The 15,918-nt window shown below is 42.9% G+C and overlaps 1 protein-coding gene across 1 annotated transcript in view; it reads right to left on the reverse strand.

Moving 5' to 3' along the window:
- Positions 1–1,872: 1,872 nt before the first annotated feature.
- The window catches only part of CUNH4orf51 (chromosome unknown C4orf51 homolog), a 47,236-nt gene continuing 33,190 nt past the window's right edge, over positions 1,873–15,918 (reverse strand). Inside the window, 1 exon segment of the mRNA XM_040484629.1 lies at positions 1,873–2,133. The gene's annotated coding sequence lies outside the window, so the exon portion shown is untranslated.

Here is a 15,918-nt window from a genome sequence, read left to right on the forward strand (position 1 = left end):
TTTTTTTTTTTTTTTCTCTCCTTGGTTGCCATCCTTGACTACTTATTAGTCTCAGGGTTTTATTTGTCTTGTTTTGTTCCCATTTTAACTTTTCAGCGTATTTTAAATAAGTTCAGGAAATGTCCCCTTCTAGTTACAGCTATAGCAAAATGCAAGTTTTGAACAGCGATGGTGATAATGCAAACTGTCATTTTGTAAGTCATTAATAGACATTAAGGCTGAAAGCATATCCATCATTCAGTACAGTTGCAGGCCGGCTCCTTCCTGAAATTACGTAGTGACATTTAAAAGTGTTCACCAGCCTTACCCTCTCGTGCTTAACATCATTTTACTGACCTCATAGCCAAAGGGCAGGGGGGAAGCAGATGAATAATTCCATTTCTCCTAACGAAGTTTGGCAAGTATGAGATTTTAATGAGGGGGGAAATAGTCTATTTTGCAAGCTAAATAATAATCTATCCAAATGCAAGTAATAGTTCACCATTCAAAGGAAAGTACCAGAGAAAGAAACTGAGACAAAAAAAAAAAAAAAAAAAAAAAAAGATGAAACGCACACTAAGTTGAAACAATAATTTTTTGAAATCCATTTTAAAGCTCTGTTCATTAGAGATCTTCCCTATGAATCGATGATGGTTGATAAAAAAATATAAGCAGCAAAAGAAAATGTTCTATCCAGTTCACGGCTTGCATGCTTACAAATGTAATGTCCTTTGCTCCTTGTAAGAAATTATGAACTGCTTCACTCTAGCATTTAAAAAGGTCAAATTTACTTTTCATAAAAATGAGATAATGTAGGAGAAGCCACTTTGAAAATGACCAGTTACTAATCAGACACTATTTTCGCCTTCAGTTTTTCATCCAAAAGCTATTTTTAGGGAATTGAATCAAGTTCTCTCAGTTTATTCAATATCAGTTGTGTTTGCAGGCAGCTGATATTTACTGAAAATATTAAAATAAGCCAGACTTCTTTGCCTTTTGCTAGCACTATAGGCCGGGGTGGCTTCTCATTTTGTACACATATTTTTTTTCTTAGATCCCACACCTACCTCACATTTTCCCTGTGGTTGAGAAAAGCCAGAAATACAAAGAAAATAATCATCAGTTTCATAATCGTCTTCCACTAATGGGCTTCCAGTGACTGAGGAATGATTGGGATCGGAGTCATCTGTGACGGAACAGACCACAGCCTCTAACATCTTCGCTTATGTAGAATGCTGCATGTGCACGTGGGCAGCTCCAAGCCAGTATTGTGGCCCCCTACTCGAATTTAATCTGAAATCATACATTTCCTACTGTCATGTTAAATAAATATACTTTAAGACTCAAGGCCATGTTTTCTATAATGTGTCTATGGCTGAGTGGCTCTCTTTTTTGGCCACCAAAAAGTCCCTGACAATTTAACAGAGCCCCAGTGCTGGTCACAGACGGGCACAGGAAGAAATCTCAAGGTCTGATGAGCACATATACCTCCTTCCCCACAGATTAATCATATTAGAACCCCCACCTGCCAAAGATCATGTGGGGCTTGTGAACTATTTGAAGAAGAGGACACATCCCATTAGTTGCTGAAACAGAACTCAGGTCACCCCAGTGTTTTCGGTCCTTGGGGAGGAAGGAGACCCAAGAGGAGCTCTTCACGTACAAAAGGGGAGGGGGGAAGGAAGAGGACAGCAGCTGAGTGACTGCATCCCGCTTCCAGAAGGCAGACAACGTAGAACTGGAATCCTTTGCGCCCTGTGAGCAAAAAATCACAGGACAAAATAATGCCGTTGGGGATTTGTTTGGACTCCATTCTAAGGAGCCACCAACCACAAATATTCAAGAGACCCCAGCCAACATTCTTACTTACACCACTGTCTCAAAACAGAAAAGTCCTACCCAAAATGAGGTTTATTTTGCAAATAACTACCGTTAAGTAACAAAGCAGGTATCCAAAAAGCAGTCCCCGGGGTAAATAAAGTGCGGTGACCGTGGGGACTAAGGTGCACAATCTTCCCCTGTCCAAGCTCTGAATGGACTCAAGTCATCAACCAAGACCTCTTCTTTATGAGGTAGCAGATCTATTGATAAATTCTTTCTTGATCGCTGGATCTATAAAAGAGGAGATGCAAATGTTGCTCACACTGGTCAGAGCTGCAAAGGGGGAAAAGTCAACTGCTGTATCCCTTTGGAATTCTGGTTTGATAAGTTAGGATAAGTATTCGTTCGTTAGTCCTTAGTTTTCAGTAGAATTCTTGACCTAGAGCAGATTCCACCTCAATTCACACTTCAAACTTATTTTCCCGTATGCCAGTCCCTAACAGGTAGCTTTCCACCCTAGTTAGTGCAAATAGCTAGATTACAGATAGTGTTTTCCAACCCTGAGGGCCATTACCGTGGAGTCGGATCACCTGAATTGGAGGCCTAAGCTATAGGTTAAATTGGGTGATCTGTAACACTCCTACCCCCTAACAGATCTCGTATAATAAACTATGATTCTATCACTCTCTAAATAAGCAAAAATCAGCCTTTGGAAACAAAGTGGTCACAAAGCAGAATCCTTGAAAGGCAGTTATAGCAAAAATGACATCTCAACATTTTCAAACTACAACAGACTCGTGGAAGAAAAAAAAAAGTGGCTAAAAATATTGTTCTGCTGTCTTCAGTTTGAGAGGTCTAAAACTTTTCTCTTCTGATTAAACACTAAATCATCATGCTTATATAGCCTGCCATCATCTTGAGGGTGGCTCAAACATTATGTTACCAAACTGTGGGTACTTAATCTGGTTAGATGGGTTAGGGGGTAACTAGATGGGGATGGAAAGTGTTTGTCGGGCTGTCTTCATTTCTCTAACTTCACCCCCTCCTCCCACCCCACTCCCCACTGTTTGAAACCTAGTCCAGGTAACTAGCACAACTGTGACCTCTGAGCCCTCTGCCACCACCTGCCACATTTCTAATGTTTTCTGTAGAAAGGCAAACAGTTGCTTTTAACAAGTAAAAAGGCATTTTAGTCTTAATACAATGAAAGAATATACTAAATATGCTTATTTTTCTACTTGTTTAAAAAAAGATTCTCAGCCCCAAAACTCTAAACACATTAAGAAAGTTCCCGGTCACTTCCATTGGATGGAAAGTCTCCACGTGTTTACAGAAACACAGGAAAATAACTGATCTATCCCTGTCATCAGACAATTAAAGCCAAGAGTCTGGGTCTAGCCACTGGTCTAGGACAAGGGAAATTTATCTCCATCCTCTGGCCTGAATGTAGGGCTCCAGCCAAACCATTCCAGAATGGTGAGTGTCTTTTTGATCTTAAAGATTTCTAGACAGGAGATGCCATCACTTGGCCTCAGCGTACTCTTATTTTTATTTTAACTGAAATTCCTAATTGGTGGTCCACACTTTTCAGTGTGTCTTATAAAGAACCAACAAGCCCCCTGTCCTCTTATGTCCCACTCAAATAGAATGCCATAACATTCTACATGCAATGGGTTTGATCAGCATTTGTAGTGACACACACCCCCACCCCCATCGCCAATCTATTTTCTAGGTCCCCCTAAAAAGCAGAACCCTGAGATTTATTTGGGGAAGCAATTCTAGAAACAAAAGTGGAGAACCATAAAGAGTGAAGCAAGTAAGAAGGGAAAGCCAACCCCCGGGGTGTATTGACCAGCTGGTCATTGCTGTGAACAAGTAGGATGCAATCCTTCCAGAAACTCTCATGAGAAGCTGTATAAATGTATCTCAGAATTGACAGCCCAAGGGACAGAAAAAAGAAGGGGCTGGCATAGCCCCAGAGAGTTAACTGCCTTGCACTTCCAGGTTTACCCATGATTTAGAATGTCTGCATAGGTTCCCACAGGCAGCCACAAAGGTGGCAAAGAAGCCAATGGTGCAGAATGCGAGAGGCGCCTGGTGAAGCCAAGGGCAAGTGCTGTCAATCGCATCTGACCACAGCTGGTTACTATTGCAAAGGTTGGCTTAAGAAGGTGGATTTGTGAGATGGGGAACCATAGGTATCCAATGAAATCATCATCTTCAGCAAGAATGTTGCCACCACTTTAGCCTCTAAACCAATGTTGGCCACATATCCAACCTACTGAGTTAGCTCAAAGCCCTTCTCCTTTCCCCGCACTGAAATTGGGCAGAGCCAAAGACAGACAGTATTGGGTCATGATGCTACAGAATGGAAGGGGTGGCACATAAGAAGAAGGTGAAGGCTCCATACAATAGAGTCTCTCTAGAGTCTGCCCTTTGGGGTTTGCTTTTTGATGTCTGTGAAGGAATTGAGCTCTTCTAGGACTCCATTAGGGGAAAGTCACTTGACAAGGACATTGGCTGCCTCCCACCTCAGAGAGCCTCCTTGACCTGGGGGAGCCACGTGAGAGCCCAAGTGAGGCCAGAAGAGAGGAGCCATCCCCCAGGCTTCTGAGGCCAGCCCCAAGCCCAAGCAAAAGGCATCCCCTGGTATCTCTCATACGTACCAACTTACCATGAACGGGGGTCCAGCAAAGGGATTGGCAGCCAGACCTCAGAGAGAAATAAAATGGTTACATTTGGTTTACCTGGCATTGTTCGTGTACACAGGTTTCCCTCAGGAACCTGGTGCTAAGCGGGGAAGTATCTGTCCTCAAGGAAAACAGCTGATTGAAGATAGAAATAGTCAGGATATGGGTCATCTCTGTTTCTATTTCTAACCCACAACTAGCAGTCCTCCTGCTAACACAGGTTTGGGCTAAGCATGGACTGATGATGGAGAGTTACATAGCTACACAGAAAATATATATAAAGAATGCATACAATACATACATAATATAGACATAAACATAAAAGATGTGTGTATTTGTGTGAAGGAATCCAGAAAGAAGGCCAGGAATTTTTTTATTCTGGGATTCACCTTATTAAAATATTTTTTTTTTCATTTTTCCTTTGTGCTGCTGAAAATAAATGCAGGTTGATGAAAGGGTAACATATGAAAAGAATAATTAAGAGTCAAGGAAATCCCATTAATCAGCATATCTTCCTGCCCTTCTTTTTCTACAATTAACTAAATGGGCATAGCAGTCATCACCACACTATCAGTCAAGGTCCCGTCTCTCTATGGCATCAGACAATGGACAGCAGCAGCAATAGCTGAATATACAGGAGTCTTGGTTACACAAAGAGGCCATGTATCTTTTTAAATGGGCAGAGTAATAATTTCCTGCTGATGAAGGAGTTTACACTTTGGCTTGTCTGCCTCTGAGTAAGGCTAAATTGTGTACATACATGATTTTGTGTCATAAGATCCTGTCTTTAAATACGAGTCCCTCATATTACCCAGAATTCATTGCCTCCCTCATTATTATTCCCCACACTTATTCTTCACACACAAAGTACCTATCTCAGTTGGCCATATTCTAAAGCAAGCCCAAGCCTATCCTACCAATCACTTCTCCCCCTGACTCCTCTTCCATTCTAACCGTTTCTCTGCTTTTCATTCATTATTTAATAAGCAACAAATATGTGGGAAGTCATGTGCAAGCAGCTGGTATGAAACAGAGACAAATAAGATACTTTCCCCAGCTTTAAAGAGTTTTATCAACCAATAGAAGAAATGCATATTTGAGCAAATGCATTATAATACCAGGAAAAATACACATAAATTGCTGTGGAAAAGTTGAATAAAGAGATACTAATTCCAACCAGGGTTAGAGGTGGCTTTATGAGGGATATAATCCCATACAAACTGCAATCTAAACGATGAGTGGAATTTTCTAGGCAAAAAAAGTGGGGAGTGCAGTCCAGATTGAAAGAACAGCTTGAGAAAAGGCAAGAAGGTGAGAAATTGCATGGTGGGTTCTGTTGTGCTAGGAGATTATAATGAAATCAAACAAAGCCAGCTTGTGCAGGGCTTCAAACCCCTTGTTAAGGAGACAGAATGTCTAAACAACTCCGCAGTTAATAAGCACAAAAAAAAAAAAAAAAAAAAAATTGAGGAGGAGAATGGCATAATCTGACCTTTGTTTTAGGCAGATAATTCTAACAGCACTACAAAAGGAAGACTCGAATGACAAAAAGGCAGAGATATGTGGTATATTCAGAATGTCCTAAAGGGAAGCCATTGTCTTCTCCCTCAGACCTGCCCCTTACCTATGTATTCCTCAGCTCAGTAAAGGGCACACCAACCTCCAAGTGATCCAAGCTACAACACCTGGGCTCAACTTTGCCCCCTTCTATCTCTCTCCTTCTGTCTCTTCCTCCCTTTCTTTGGACAGTCGATCCATCAGAGTTGTGCTTATTTTATCTGCCGAGTATTTCATGAATCTATCCTGTCTTTCCACTCTTAACGTCCCGGTGCAGGTCCTTAGCATCCTTGCCAGGTGTCTTTGCAATGGTTTCCTGTCTGAATAGGACATTTTTGTGTGGGAAAGACTGTACAGATTTATTCCACAGCTCAGAATAAAGTTCATGATCAGACTTGCAGACACAAAGATGAGAGGTGGAGCCAGGGGACAGGATGATAACATCATGGTAGCAACAGCAACAACAAAACAGCGGCAGAGCGCCAAAGACAGGATGTTGGGAGATTCCAATTTTAGTGGAGAAGCAGGAGGAAGCAACAGAGGAGACTTAGAAGAAACCATCAGAGAAGTCATCGACAAGCGCAACATTGTTAGAGAAATCCAAGGTTAGAGAGAATTTTTTATACGACATTGGATGAAAGGATGAGTAGTGTGAAGTCGGATTTTAGTCTTTTCCAATTTGATGGCCATTGACGGTCTTTGAGGATGTAGTTTCAGAGACAGGTTGGGAATGGAAACCAAATTCTTACAGGCTAAAGAATGAATTGATGGTGAGGATCCAGTCACAAGGAGAAAAGTCTGCTCTTGGAGTGAGTTTGGTAGTGGAAAAAAAAAAAATCATGCATGCCTACTCCTTGCCAAAAGATGCCCAATCTTCCCTTTTCTCTCAAAGAAATCTACTCTTTTCCCTTTCCTAACTTCACTTGTCTTCAAAGAGAGAAGCGTAAGCTACTGACATTACAATCCCTAGCCACACTCCAAACCAATTTTCCATACCACTTTTGATGTAACTCATCCTTTGAAGTGCATGAAGTCTGTGTTCACACCATGCCTCCTGTTGCTGTGTCTGCCTGGACCAGTTTCTGTTAGCCACAGACATCCGCAGGAAACGGACTGCATGAATAAAATTTAGTAGCAGTTCTTCTAACTACGAGAGTCTAGAGAAATGCAAAAAAAGATGACCAAGAGATGGAAAGTCACCCTCCAAATCCCCTCTACTGTTGCCAGAACTATAAAATAAGGATTTCTGTGTGGAAAGATGAAGGCTTAGAAAGGAATATGATAGGTCTCTAAAAAAAAAAAAAAACAAAAACAAAACAAACAAACAAAAAAAACAACAAACCTTGATGGATGTGGCCAGAGAGCACAGACTTAGTCACCAAATTCCAGAATATTAGGCCCAGGGGGTAAATCTTGAAGCCTACAGAGGTTGTTCATGTTGGAGCCCTAACTAACTGTCCTTTTCTAACGTTGTGCAAACCCGACCTTTGTAAGAGCAATGGATCTCAAACCCTTCTAGGCTGCACACCGCTTCAGCTAGGGAAGAAGAGCTACAGCTCAATTCTTCTGCCCCAGCTTGCTGTCATCCTACCAACAGGGAAAAAAAAAAAAAAAAGTCACCCTCATCAGACATAATGGAAAGAAAGGTACCGGATTCTATGAGATCGAAATGAAATAATCTGTTATTTATTAAATATCATGACAAAATTGTTAATTCATGCCAGAAACACAAATATAAACGTTATCATATTGAAAGCATTTATTCTGAGGGAGGCCATCTGGCAGAGCCTCGCAGACCACACTTTGAGAAGCAGAGGGTGTCACCATGCCGGGCTCTGCCATTAAAGCAGCAAACCCAGAGGAAGTGAAAATTGAAGGGTTTTGAGGGGAATGCTTTGCAGTAATGACATCTGCTAGATACTTGTCATGTGTTTCTTGAGAGGTGGGCCTGCTTTTACAAATGTTGTTATATGAAAACCTACATTTTCAAAAAAAAAGGGGTGGTTATTATTTCAGGTTCTCTCCCTTTAAAAATGGATTCTTTCCTTAGGCACCTAATTCCAGAAGAGTATTTACATACAAATGTATACAGCATTTACTGCTGAACAGAAAGTCTAGACAGAAGCTGAAGGACAACGTAGGACAGCCGAAGAGTCAGGAGACACGATCAGTTAGAGAGGAACCAAAAATTTTAAATACTGTACAACATTATGCGATTATAAAGTAAATGCAAGTTTCTTTTGTAACACATAGTTTTTAAAAACCTCACACTGTCACACTCTTCGCAGAAGGGCAGGAGTACCTATGACATGGAAAGCATATACCCTCTCTGGAGATGCACGGAGCACTGGTCACACACAAAGTAGAGGAAACCTTGCATTCCAGAAAAGAAGAAATGTTGATGGCAACTGGAAGAAACACCCGATCTCCTTCAGGGTCCAAGTGAACCGGTCTCACCTGGCTGCCCTACATTTTCAAAGGATTCCTGAACTTAATTCTGAGTGCATCTTCTGCCTTCAGAGATGCTACTGTTGGTTGAACATCAATCCTTTTTCCCTTTTCCAAAATTCTCTCCTCTGTGTCCACAGAGCACCTGGGTGGCTCACTCAGTTGAACATCTGACTCGATTTCAGCTCAGGTCATGATCTCACGGTTTGTGATTTTGAGTCCCTCATCAGACTCTGTATCTCTCTCTCTCTCTCTCTCTCGAAATAAATAAACACCAAATTAAAAAAAAAAAAAATCTCTTTCCTCCAGGTCCTACATCAGCTCCGATGGCTGAACCTAGAGAATCCACAGAACAAATTCCTCCATCTAGAATGGGGAGGGTCAGCAGAGTTTGACCTTGATAGAGTTTCAGCACTTGAAAGTTCATTCCCATCTTGATCCTACCCAAGACCATCAGGCATCCACTTACCAAAGTTCAATCACTATGTAGGAAGTCATCTGAAAAGAGCCACATTACACATCAAAATGGTATTAATATGATATACTGCATTCCTACTTAGGCATGTCTCAAAGTCTAATGAAAAGAATAGCATCTATCGACCAGCTCAGTATTTGTCAGGGGTGTTGGGCCTGTAGCTACTCAAGCCCTAATTACTGTTGAGTTTGGAGAGTGAGTAACTCAAATTATATACGCTGCATATGTTTACGGTCTCTTCCTATCAAACACTTTAATGTGTATATTTAGAAGTGGAAGAAATAGCCCTCATGCAATCCAAATCTCCTAGGAGAATTTGGACCCTCAATGATTACTCCTATAGTCCTCATACTTGTAAAAGTTTAATAAGTTTTAGTACTGTTTAAAGGGTAATACATGCACATGGTAAAAATAAAAACTGATGCAATGATTAGGTTTCAAGAAGAATAATTTAATTTTTTAAAGTTTTTTGTAAGTTTCTTTATTTTGAGAGACAGAGAGAGCAGAGGAGGGGCAGAGAGAGAGAGGGAGAGAGAGAAAATCCCAGGCAAGCTCTGTGCTGTCAGTGTGGAGCCCGATTCGAACCGTGAGATCATGACCTGAGCCAGAACCAAGAGTCAGACGCTTAACCAATGGATCCACCCAGGTGCCCCAAAGAATAATTGAATTTTGTTGCCATCTTTGGCCTTTGTCTGCTCAGAGATGCTGTTGTAAGTGGAGCCTTTCCCATATCTCTCCCCTTTGCCTCATATCAACTCCGGTGGGTGGACTGAGACAATCTGTGGAAGAAATCCCTCAGGATAGAGTAGTTGCTTCTGGGGAGGTTGGCAAAACTTCACACGCCAGATCTTAAGCCAGGAGTCCTGACCTGCTATAAGCTTGGTCACATCCCATCTTCTCTGTCCAAATCTATAGTCTACTCATGACAGCTCAGTTAGTGACTAATTAGATTACAGAAATGAATGAACAAACTATTTGTCTATGCTTCTTATGAGCTATTAGCCATTAAAAAAGAATGTTTGGGTAGGTAAATGAAAGATGAGTAAGAGAGAGGGAATGAGAGTCATAGAGAAGTGGCTGGACCTCAGAGCATGTAATTCCATTTCTTCATTATGTAAAAGAAGAACCTGCAGCCTGGACCAGGAGGGGAAGTTGAGAGGAGAGGGAGAATGAAAGAAAGAGTGAAAGAAAATACTTGCTTAATAAGAATAATAATGTTTCTATAACTAATTAATCCAAGGCAGTCTGTGGTTCAGTCTCAGCCACAGATCACAGAACAAACATTCCCACAGAAAAAATATAACAAACAGCAATTCAAGTGTTAGCCTCTCCCTAAAACACCAAACAGGGGAATATAGTCTTGATGTACATCCACAGATCTTAAAAACTCTTCTGAGGACATTTTCCTTACCTTACTGATGATGAATCCCTTCAAGTATTACTCTTCTCCCTCTCTTTAGAACCCCTTAAAATTCCTCCCAATACTCAGGCCACCTAGTTCCTTTTCTCCACTCCCTGGCACTTTCGTATAGATCACTATAACTTTTCTGGCTTTTTTCCTCACCGCCCCACATCTTAGAACTAAAGAAAGACTGGAGCCCTCAGATTGACCCTTAAGCCTATCAATCTTAAGGAGGACAAATTTTAAAAATAAACTGACACATACAGATATTATACTAAAACTCCAGAACATCAAGGTGAAAAAAGTCCTAAAAGGTAAAATAGGATTCAGATAAATTACCTACAATGGAGTGAAATTCAGATCAACCATGGAAGTTTCAAGAAAACAATGGAACAAGAGCTTAGACATGTTCAGGAAAAGTAAATTCAAACTTAGAGTTGTATAACAACTCTAACACTCAAGAGAGAGATGAAAATATATTCTCAGACACACAAGCCCTCAGAAAAATGTATTATCCACAGACACTTTCTGGCGGAGAAAAGAGAGAGAGCAAAAGGAACCTACCAGAGGATGTACTCCAGCAAAAAGAAAAATGAAAGGTAATCAGGTGGCAAAGAAGAATATATTCATGTTTGTTTGTTTTTTCAAAGTAAACTCTGCACCGACCATGGGGCTTGAACTCACAACCCCGAGATCAAGAGTTGCTTGCTCTACCAGCTGAGCCAGTCAAATGCCCCAAATGTACGTGTGTTTTATTTTTGTAATTAAAAGGGTGTGTGTGTATGTGTGTGTGTGTGTGTGTGTGTGTGTGTGTGTGTGTGTGTGTGGTGGTTGCCACAGAGGGAGGAGGAAGGTGGACAAAACGTGTGAAGGGGTGAGGAGGCACAGGCTTCCAGTTATGGAATGAATAAATCACAGGGATGAAAGGGAATATAGTCAAGGATGTTGCAATAGGGTTGAATGGTGACAGATGGTAGCTATACTTGTGATGATCATTGCATAACATCCAGATTTGTCAAATCACTATGCTGCACACCTGAGACTAACATTGTGTGTCAACCATACTTCAATGAAAAAGAAAGTAATTTTTGGAAAGGTTGGGGAGAAAGGAAGGTAGAAAACGCAATTCAACTTCTTTTTTAAAAAATTTTATTATGGAAGCATAATTGATATGCAATGTTATATCAGTGTCAGGTGTAAACAACATCGTGACTCAGCAATTCTATACGTTACTCAGTGCTCACTACGGTAAGTGTAATCACCGTCTGTCACCACATAATGTTATTACAGTATTACTGACTATATTCCCTATGCTATACTTTGCACCTCCGTGACTTATTTTCTATCGGGAAGTTCGTACCTCTGAATCCTCTTCACCTATTTCGCCCCTCCTCTCACCCCCCCCTCCTTCTGACAACCACCAGTTTGTTCCCTGTATTTATGGGTCTGCTTCTGGTTTTTTGTTTTCATTCCATTTTACCATTGCCCGATGTCTTACAGTTTACATAGTGCTTTCAGATAAATTGTCAGTAATTAGAATCCCAGGACCTAGAAAATATGTTTTAAGAGGGACAATGTTGGGACAAATAATAATTTTCAATGAAAGTTGGAAATGCACTCTCCAAGTGTAGTAATGCCCTTCTTGCCATGGAAGCTGGATGCTTTGCCCCAAGCATCATGATGACAATGACAGTGGGTCTGAGGAGGGGCGATAAACATCAGATTTAGCGGGCTGATTGTTTTTCTTCCTCTGTCTACCAAGTTGGACTGCATTATGAATTGGTAGAGAAGGAAATGAATGGAGGTAAGAACTACAAAATCTCAGACCAGCTGACACATGGCAAAAGGACTCATCAAATGTCCAGTTTGGGGGGGTCTATGGACTAGAGACCTCTTGCTGCCGGTGGGTGTGGGGGGAGGGAACAGGCAGGACCCACTCCGCAGAAGAGGCCTGCTAATGGAAAGCCTTAGGCTCCACAAAGGCTTCTGTTGAGAGGTTCATGGTACTATTGCCTATGTCACATGCCATGAATTTAAGGCTTGGAATCTCTCACTTGAACTTTTTTTGTGCCGTCCCGGTGTGTGCCAAAAAAAAAAAAAAAAGAAAAAAAAAAAAAAGAAGCTGCCAAAAAGCAAACATTTTCCTGTCTCTAAAAATAAAATGCTGGCAACAGTTCAGGCCTCTGTGCCAAGACCTGGCCCTTCCCAGGATAAACAATAGGTGGCCAAGCTGATCCCAGGCAAGCACTGAGCCCAGGAGCAGGCCTGGGTCCAGCCTGGAATGCCTAGGTCAGGGCATGTGTAGCTGTAAAACTAGAAGCCAAAGGTGGCCCTCCCTCCTCCCCAGCTGAAGAAGGGCAGCTGCTACCCCACAGCCAGGGGCCAGGTGTGGCTGAGAGGGGACAGCCTCGGGTTTCACCAGAAACCTTGACCCAGGGGAGGCCACAGAGTTCACACTGTCCCCTGCCCCCAGATCCCCAGGGTGCACAGTGACAGATTTGAGGGCTATGAGAGCCTGTCCAGAGAAAGCTCCCCAGGAAAGAAAGTTTCATAAGTACCCATCTGCGTTCATCACCCAGGCTTGTGCCCATCACCTGTCAAATGCCCAGCTGAGAGCTCTCACCTGCTAGATACAGGCCCAACAAAAACACCACAGTGTATGAATGCTATAATAACCACCATTGCTCCCACTCAAATTGCCTCGCAGCTCGTCATATGCTTCTATAGCATTTGTTCCAGCCCCTGTGCCTTGTCATTAGGGTTCAAATCTTCCCTAGACCATAAGCTTGGCTTTTTGCTGGTTTGGGGAGTTTAAAAGGCTAAGAGGGGGTTAGGGGAGGAGAAGGACTAAATATAGCAAATATTTGCAGGCATAATCACTCCATAAACATGCTTCAGTGGAACAGAGTGTAGGACCGACCCAGATGACGGATGTCACTCACCCGAGTGTCACATCATAAATAAAACTGAATGAGCCCATTCTCCTACAGGACCAGAGTGACGCCTGTTCACACTATAAATATTTATGAAGTCATGGTCCTTAAAAGACTTTATTTTTCCAGGTAAGTAGACTTTAATGAAAAAGTTGAGCAGAGCTTTTCCTGCAATTATGGAATAGTCACTGTAGCTTTTCAACGGGTATTCCATGGAAAAGGAAAGAAGAAAAGGAAAAATAAGGCCCCATTCCAAGAGGCTGCTGCACGAAGATCTCATTTATGCCAGTCAAGACTCATTCTCATTCAAAAAGGGACAGCCTCCTCTGAGGTGGGCAGAAACCAGAAGAACACTATCAGTCCTGTTCTACCCAGGCCTGTGCAATGAAGGAGGCACAAACAGATCCTTGTCACCCAAGTTCAGACCCCTCCCACCACCTCTGCTGGGAGAGACATTCTCCTTCGCGTTCTCAGCTCTCTCAGCCTGTCTCTTAGTAACAGAAAAAATGTACACCTCACCCCATTCCTATGCTCATGTGCAAAGAATTCTCAGAATGTGAGCATGTGTGCCTGGGTGTCTCTGGAGTGTTTATGTAGAGACCCCCCACTCCTGCCCTTACTTACTCCCAATTGCATTAGCAATAGCCCCCCCCAGAAATGGCGCCAGAATCGGGCTAGCTTTTCCTGCGCTCTTCACCACCCACCACTGCAAAGAGCAAACACCCTTTGGGCTCCCAGCACCTCTGCCACACTCTCCTCTTCCAAGGCACTGGGGCAGTCCTGTCACCTGGAGCTCATAAGCCATTGTCTCCAGTAAAATACAAGCCAATTTTTCATGTCTCTTTGCAGCATACGTGTTACTCATCACTTCAGTGCACCAAAACCCTTGCCCAAGTCCAGCAAGCCTGTTTCTTTCCCAGGGATGGCCTTCTGCCCAGGCTCCTTTCCCCTGCAAACATCAAGGTGGCCCCTGCTATGTCAGGCTGAACTGGCCCCGTAGGGAAAAGTTGAAGATCATTTGGCTCTAGCCTCCAGGAAGTCTTGCTCCACAAGGAACAAGAGTCTCTGGTTTTATGAAAATGAGTCACAGGCTGCCTTGACCGTGCCTATCTGGGGAGGCCAGGGCTGCCATGTATGGTCCGTGCTCTGTGCCACCCACCTCTCCATGTAAGTCGGAGTTCTTTGCCAGGACAGCCTGAGTCATAAAACTCAGCACATTCCTTAGGCATTGGATAGTCTTTCCTTGTTATTACTTTGCTTTTGTTTTATGTAGCACCTGGTTTCATTTTAAAAACCCAAATAAAATCTCATGGTCAGGGGTTGGGGGTGGTGGTGGAGATAGCAAGGGAAGAAAAAGAGAAAGAAGGGAGTGAAGCGTAGGCTAGGGGAAGGAAGACAGGGCTGTAACACCTCCCTCCCCAGGCACGATCCAGAGTGGGACAGAGAAGGGACTGCGGAGTGAAGGGCAAGAGAGAGGATGTACTACAGCTGAATTGAGTTTGATCAAAGTCCTTTGTGCAGTATATGAGAAGGCACTTGATGTCTCTGTCTCTTCCTTAAATTAGGCCACAGTACTGAAAGCCGAGTGACCTTCTCTACACTTTCAGAGTCTCCTCAATAAACTGACAGGCTTATTTGTGATGAATTCTAAGGAACTTTGCAGTTATAACACTATGTATGAATCTGTTTCCTTTTTTCTTGGACCATAAACCCCAATCCATGTGTAAGGGAGTATGTTCCCACAAGCCAGTATTTGTTTTTTGTCTGTGGGGGGATAGAGAAATGGGAGACAACAGAAAAAAAGGTGTAGACCCAACCGCACAAATGCTGCTGTTCGAACTGAATTTCTGTGGCCAGGTTATTTTGTAACCTCATCTGTCAAGCCGTTAACATAGAGTTTTAGAATTAAAACAGAACTCTAATAAGCAATGCCTTGCATCTGGTAAACAAATACTGAATGAATGAAGGAAGGAAGGAATGATGCCAATTGACATAGAGAGTTGTATTTTCTTGGAGTAGTCAAGCATATTAATTACAACATAAGCCAGAACATTGGGTACCTGACTCAGAACTTAAATAGAGGCCTTTACCTCCCTCTGCCTGAGATTCTCTAAACGAGGTTGGCAAAAGCAAAAATCCTGGAGGTTCCTGAGTGGCTCCAAGGCTACATTTTCAATGCACGGTTTGGCGAGCTTAATGGAAACCATACGAAGGGATCCCGGGAACCAGACCAGATGGCTTCCCGGGAATGTATTTAGCCTAACCCGGGTTAAAGAACAAAAATAACCACTAGGAGTTGAGGCGGGCGGGGGGGGGGGGGGGGGGGGGGGGGGGGGTGCGACTTTTAATGAATTACCTTTTCTATTCCACAGCAATCATGTGAAGGACAGTCTGGGTAAATGGAAGTAAATGGAGGAGGGGGCAGAGGGCGGGGCGGGAGGTGGGCAGCAAGGGGTAGGAAGTAGCTACTTTCGTAACCACACTGTTCCGCTTGCCCTCAAAGAACACGAGCCGTTGGGACGCTTTGCGGCCCTGGACCGCGTCTGGCTCCTTCCCGCGCGCAGGGACTTCGCGCCGCCGCCACGGCAGCCGCGCCTGAGCCCCGCCTCCAGC

This window comes from Herpailurus yagouaroundi, unplaced genomic scaffold (genome assembly GCF_014898765.1).
Source record: "Herpailurus yagouaroundi ecotype Mexico unplaced genomic scaffold, PumYag 28, whole genome shotgun sequence".
NCBI classification, from domain to species: domain Eukaryota; kingdom Metazoa; phylum Chordata; class Mammalia; order Carnivora; family Felidae; genus Herpailurus; species Herpailurus yagouaroundi.